This window comes from Camelus dromedarius, chromosome 4 (genome assembly GCF_036321535.1).
Source record: "Camelus dromedarius isolate mCamDro1 chromosome 4, mCamDro1.pat, whole genome shotgun sequence".
NCBI classification, from domain to species: domain Eukaryota; kingdom Metazoa; phylum Chordata; class Mammalia; order Artiodactyla; family Camelidae; genus Camelus; species Camelus dromedarius.
This window is the reverse complement of record NC_087439.1, coordinates 11,765,654-11,771,351: the sequence shown is the minus strand read 5'-3', so window position 1 is coordinate 11,771,351 and position 5,698 is coordinate 11,765,654.

The following is a 5,698-nucleotide window of genomic DNA, read 5'->3' as shown; positions in this document are numbered from 1 at the left end:
ACTCTCTAATTATTGTGACAAAAGACACTCCCCCATCCTCACCCACTAAACAGTTTTCCAGAAAGAATGGTTTTCTCCAAAGGCAAATCCAGTTCTAGGCCTCTTACGTTTTATAAGACTAGGTTTCAAAAAAAAAAAAAAAAGTCATGGGGCTCAAGTTTTACAAGGGGTATTGTAAATTTTCAAAGTTCTTGGGGGGAAGTACAGCTGAGTGGTAGAATACGTGCTTAGCATGCACGAGGTCCTGGGTTCAATCCCCAGTACCTCCACTAAAAAAATAAATGAATAAACCTCATTACCTACCACACCCCTGGAAAAAGTATTTAAAACAATAAATTTTTTTTTTTTAAGTTTTCATCTTCCCACCGCCTCAGCATTCCCACAAACAGGCTCTGAGAACTGACCCAGGTGACCAGGGGCATCAGCGTGACAAGCTGGGTCCCTGCCACAAATTCCCCTTCCTCCCCATTTGTGACTGTGACTTCAGGACATTCAAACACACCCGTGAAACCCCCTTGCACCTTTTGCTGGTGTTCTCCACCCTGACCCCCGCTGAAGGCCCTCACCCCCGGTCCTCAGCCTCTCTGGGCTCCCCGCCTGCGTGGCCGACCCACTCCCTGGGCGCTCTCCGCATGCGGCCCCCGCTCGGCCTGCAGTGACTGTTTCTCTAGGACCTGCGAGCAGGACAGTCTTTGTCTTCCCGTGCCTCTCCCCTGCCCATCTTGAGGCCACACCTGACCGACCAGTCCCTGAAAGGACACAGCACACCAGAGCATCACCTGATACAAGCCACGTCATGCCCATCTGACGAGTAAGCAAACTGAGTCGCTCGAGGTTCACTACCGTGGGATGTGGGCTTCAATTCACATCCTTCCGTTAACGGCCTTCGCCACGGGACTGCAGCTCTGCTCAACGGGAGCCGGGTCTGTGACTCTTTCCCTCTCACTCAGTATTCCCACCACGTTACGAAACCAAGCCCAGGCTGACCAGCTGGGGGATGCGTGTGGAGCCGGGCCCAGCTGCCCCAGTGGAGGCCATCCTCCGTGAGTCAGCCAACAGCCGGCCACAGTCACATTAGCCCAGCCAAGACCAGCCACGCCTGGCCCACATCAGAAGGACTAACGGCCCAACCCACGCACACACTCATGAGAAATCCCAGATGGTTGTGGCTCAAAGCCACTAGGGTTGGGGTGGTTGGTTAGATAGTGGTAACAGCCTGCTAACAACACCCAGCCAGTGAGAAATCGAGGGGGAGTCACAGCCAGGAGGGCTGCTGCCCGCCCCTCTGCAGGGTGGTTCCTCTGACAAGCTCCCAGGCCCAGCTACGCTCAGGAAACCCACTTCAGAACCGCAGGGACCACAGAACGTGACTGCAGTGTGCAGCCTGCTGGTTCTGCGGCTGAGCAGCGGCTGACGGTGCTGAACAGGAGCTGGGTAAAACGGGCAGGACGGCCTCCTCAACTGTCAGCGAGCAGGCTGGGGCCGCGGGAGCTTGGGCATGACCTCTGCGTGACACCGCCATCCGCTTGAAATAACTATTTCCCCTCCTGCTTCCCCTTTCCGGAGATCTGAGCCCTAGCTGAGGCCCGCGGGACAGACACCAGCACGGAGCAGACTGCCTGGGCCCTCAAGGGACCCTCCATGCACTAGCCCCCCATCACTCCCGGGCCTGGCAGAGTGAGAGCCTCCAACATCCGCCTGTAGGGATGCAGGTAGGAACCCCAGAGTGCCTGGGTTAGGGTCCAGTGCTGCCACATAACCTGGACAGTCAAGTTACGGAAACCCTTGGGGCCCCAGTTTCCTTGTCTGTAAAACAAAGATAGCAACTGCCCCTCCCTCTCCGAGTTCTTGTGAGGGTGAACTGAAGTAAGTTAAAGAAACGTTTTAAATGGCGCCTGGTGCATGGTGAATGCTCGGTGTTGATGAGTATGACCATTCAAGACCCTTCAGAGCCATTCTCATTCCCAGCGGTGCCTCCCTGAGCCCCCGCGCCAGGCAGCGGTCTGCTCAGGGCCCGCGCATCCGGGCCAGGCTTGCGGGGAGGACGGACCAGGATGGTGTGTCTGCGGGTCCTCTGGAAACTGACAAAGATGGAGTCGCAAGTGGAAGAGGTTACTGTGAAAGATGAAAGGTTCAGACCAACATGCAGACATGAGGGAGTCTCAGCCAATCTGCAGGGAGACGTGAGCCAAGCTGGCCCCTCAGAGGCGCCCCCTGTTGGCAGGAGTAGTCAGGCCCTAGTCTCTCCTCCCAGCTCAGTCCCTGGCTGGGGCTGCCCTGGGAGTGCGGGGCCTCAGCCCAGACGTGGAGGTGGATTCTGCAGACGCTGCACTGCGGCTGGAGGCTCCTGTGTCCCCACCACTGAACAGCAGGTTCTCTCCTGAAGCCAGAGACCCAGAAATACCTCTGTGGCTGCTAGAGGTGGTTTGCTGAAAAGAGGGCGGGACTTAGGCTCAGATGCAAATCCAACACCGATGACCAACTGTGTGGCTTTAGGGAAATCACATAACCTCTCTGAGTTTCTACTTTCTCGTCTGTAAAGTGGGACTATGATGATGACGATAAAAATAAAACACTACCTTATGTGGATTACTTTATGTGTTCTTGGCGTATCCTGGGGACTGAATAGCAGCAACATTTATTAGAACAGCTCCTGACTCCACCTGTTCTTACTGTGTCTCCACACCCAGAACACCTTCTCTTCTTCCTACTACTGCTCCAGAATCCTCCCTACCCTTTAACTCCCAGTTCAAATTGTACTTCCTTTAGGAGACCTTCCCTGATTGCTCTCACTCCAGAGAAATCTTTCCTTCCTCTTAATCCCTATAGCCCATCCATGTAAGGAAGGAAAAAAATCAGTGCTGAATCTAAGATTTTTTGAGGGCCTGCTATGTGGTATGCACCACATTAGGTGCATGAGATTTTTGTGCTGGGTACCCAGGACGTTATCTATTCTTCACAGCAACACTGAGTGGGATGGTCCACTCTGATCTCCATTTTACAGATGGGAAAACTGAGGCTGGGAAAAATATAATGACTTTCCTTTCATCATTAGGACTCAGCTCCAGTTCTTTTAGTTCTGAATACTTTTTCATTTGCACTAGGCTGGACTCAGGAAGCATTCAGAAAATATGTATTTTTGTAACATAAGACCATTCATTAGTTAAATTGTACACAAACAGCATTCACCCATAGGGTGGTTCTAAGTCTGTGAGGCTGAGGAGGAGCTCAGAACTCAAGGGATTCATTCATTTAAGCACTCTGAAGTTTCCTTTGGGGGCAGGGTAATCAGAGATGAATAAGATCAAGTCCCAGGAATATAAACCATTGATTCACAGAAGAGAGTCCAAAAGCTAGTAAACATATATTTTTTAAATGTTCCTCCTCACTTATAACAAAAGAAATGCAAAAAGAGGGAGATCATTTATTTGTACATCAAATTGGCAATTTCAAAAAAATCCTTGCTGTTGGTCAGAAAGGAGAGAAATGCTGAATAGAAATAAAAATGGATGTCCTGGGGCAGGGTGAAAGGATATTGAAATTTAGCATGATTCAACCTGAGCTTTTTGAAATGGAAAAAGGAGCTAATCAGATATGCTTACTGTATTGGTTAGTTGTTGCTGCATAACAAATCATCCCGAGGTTTGGTAGGTTACATTATTTACGCTCACTCCTGCATCTGCAGGTCAGCTGGATGCTGGCTGACCTGGGCTGTGCTCAAATGGGCAGCTCTGCTTCAAGCCACTGTCCAGCTGGGCTTGGCTCCTCTCTGTGCCTCAGGCTTAGGGTTGCTCCTTCTGTATCCTTCTAGAATTTGCCTTCTAATGAAGGCAGCAGCATGAAAGAGCAAGCAGGAATACATGATGCATCATAAGGCTTGGGCTCGAGGAGGCACACTGCCATCCACATTTCATTGGTCAAAGCAAGTCACACAGCTGAGCCCAAAGTCACAGGGCAGAGAAGTTCCCTCCTCCTCCAGTAGGAGAACAGCAAAGGGGCAAAGGGCACATATAGGGGGTTGCAGAACTGGGGCCAATGGGGCATCTCCCAACCCACTGGGAGTGATTCACTGTTCTTTGGGATGTTGTGCATAAGGCCTTGGAGTCACACATATATGCCATTACTTTATGTAAATTCAACCACCTGAGTTCAGAAAAATTAAAAGAAAAGAGGCAATTTAAATAGTAGCCTAGTTATATTTTGCACATATCTTCATTCATAGATGCTGTACGTTCTTTCTATATTTACACATACATGTTACTGTACATGGCTGTGCACACAAAACAAGGAATACTGCACTTCATGGCGATTTAAGGGATTTTTCAAAGGTATTTTGATGATACAGCACACCTTGAAGTCATTGCAGGCTTGGTTCCAGACCAGCAATAAAACAAACGTCAAGATAAATGAGTCATGTGAATTTTTTGCGTTCCCAGTTTACATAAAATTTATGTCTACCCTCTACTGTTATCTATTAAGTATACAGTAGCATTGCAACTGAAAACACCATGTACATACCTTAATTAAAAAATACCTTATTGCTAAAAATGCTAACCATCATCTGACAACGTGGGGTTGCCACAAACTTTCAATTTGCGCACACACACACAAAATGCAGTATCTACCAAGCCCAAAAACGCAAAGTGCAGTGTTCCTCCTATGAGCTGAGATTTCTTCTCTTGTAAAGAAAAGCTGGAAATAGCTAATGGCAGCAGGAGAGTATTAGTTAACTAAACGATATACACAACATGCAATTACGGATTATTCAGCCATTATAAACCACATTACAGAGGACATTAGGAAAATGAGGAGGTAGTCATGATATATTTATTTTAAGAGAAAAAAAAAGCTATAAAATAGGATGCACAGAAGGACCACAATGTAATAAAAAGTTTCTCCCTTCTCTCTCGCCACCCTTACTCCAGATTCAATCAAGCACCAAAGCCCTGAATTCTCCTTCAGCTGCTTCTTGGGCATGTCTGCTGATCCTCCCACTCCCCCACCTGGCCTGAGCCACAGGGACAGCAGCCCAGATGATGGTTATTGCCTCCTGGCTGGTCTCTCTCCCTTCAGTCTTGTCCCTTTCTTGCCAGGCACCCAAGGCAGCCAGTGTGGCCTTAGCTCTTGTCCCTTTCTTTATTTCAAGCCCTTCAAAGACCACGCACTTCTGTTACAGGGAAGTCCCCACTCCCAGCCACGGTAGAAGGGGACTTGGTCATCCAGTCCCTTCCGACTTCTCAGCCTTTGCATCACCACTTGCCACCAAGACCAAATTTACTCTCCAGCCCAAGGAACTTCCCTTGGTCCCCAGAAAAGCTGTGATCTTTCATCCCCATTTCCTCTGAGCCCCACACACCTGGATTCAGCCAGCACGATGGCACTGGCAGGGCTCAGGAGAACTGTTCATCACCTCTCTCTGCTCTGAGGGCAGGCACTGTGTCTTGCTCTAGCCCCACTGTGGATCACAAGGCACACAGTATGTATATTTACATACATTTAAAGATGTACTTGCTTAGGGGAAAATTTTGGAAGGAAATACACCAAACTGACTCTCTTTGGCAGTCAAATTATGTTGGATTTTTCTTTTCTTTTTTATATTTTTCCATGATTTGGGAGTTGTCTGCCATGAAAATATATTTATAGGCAGAGAAGAAATTGTTACCTAAACAATAAAAGTACAATGTGCATCAGTAGAGTC